Source organism: Muntiacus reevesi, chromosome 1 (genome assembly GCF_963930625.1).
Source record: "Muntiacus reevesi chromosome 1, mMunRee1.1, whole genome shotgun sequence".
NCBI classification, from domain to species: Eukaryota; Metazoa; Chordata; class Mammalia; order Artiodactyla; family Cervidae; genus Muntiacus; species Muntiacus reevesi.
Window position 1 is genome coordinate 160,583,412 of NC_089249.1, and position 1,158 is coordinate 160,584,569.

A 1,158-nucleotide genomic window follows, 5' to 3' on the forward strand; every position below is an offset into this window, starting at 1 on the left:
GGAACAAGTATAGCATTGATAGTAAATGAATAAAAAAGGTAAAATATTAGTAAGCATATATTAATAACACATTAAATAAATACATATAACTAAGTGGGGTTTATTTCAGGAATATAAAGATCATTCAATACTAGGAAATCTGTTAACATAATGTATCAAATTTATACACCTAATGAGGAAATGATAATCTCCATAAATATTGAAAAGGCCTTCAACAAAATTCAAAGCCCATTCATGTTAAAGACTCAATAAAAAGAAATTGAGGGATGCTTCCTTTACAATATCTTGGCCCCAAATTAATTAGTGGGCAAACTGGTGATGTAATTAAAAAAAAAATTTTTTTTTTCTCCCAGATTCCTGGCACAGAACTTCAAATATCCTTGGAATTTCCTAAGTGATAGGCGTGTCTTGTTACTCATAACGAGCTCACTGATACTTGAATTTATAAACTCAATACTTGAATTTACATATTTAATACTTTATAAACTCAATACTTGAGTTTATGTTAATGAGGGGCTTCATGGTGATGATTCACAGCAGAGAGGGGTTTGGTAGCTTCAGGATGAAGGCTGGGCCCAGAAGAACCAGGCCACCTGATTAGAGCATTGGAACTCTCAGCCCCACGCTCAACTTCAAGAAGTGGAGAGGAACTGGAGATTGAGTTCAATCACCAAGCCAACGATTTAAAAACTCAGGGCCACTGCTCACACATATACTAAAATTGGAACGATACAGAGAAGATTAGCATGGCCCTTGTGCAAGGATGACATGCAATTTCGTGAAGCATTCCATATTTGTATACAGGCTGCCCAAAGTCACACCAAACCCATAGACCCATCTCAAAACTCACTACTGGACACTTCATTGCACTCCAGAGAGAAAAAATCCAGCTCCACCCACCAGAACACCAACACAAGCTTCTCTAACTGGCAAACCTCGACAAGCCAAACATCCAGCCCCGCATACTGGGAGAAACCTCCACAATAAAAAGGAACCACAGACTACCAGAATACAAACAGCCACCCCAAACCCAGCAATCTAAAGAAGATGAAAAGGCAGAGAAATACCCAGCAGGTAAAGGAACATGAAAAATGGCCACCAAGCCAAACAAAAGGGGAGGAAATAGGGAATCTACCTGAAAAAGAATTTAGAATAATG

At 38.1% G+C, this 1,158-nt stretch overlaps 1 non-coding gene across 1 annotated transcript; it reads left to right on the forward strand.

Annotated features, from left to right (window-relative positions):
• The first annotated feature begins 694 nt into the window (after positions 1-694).
• Positions 695-798, forward strand: LOC136156723 (U6 spliceosomal RNA). The gene has a single exon (XR_010661209.1). It is a non-coding gene; the product is annotated as a U6 spliceosomal RNA (small nuclear RNA).
• Positions 799-1,158: the final 360 nt, after the last annotated feature.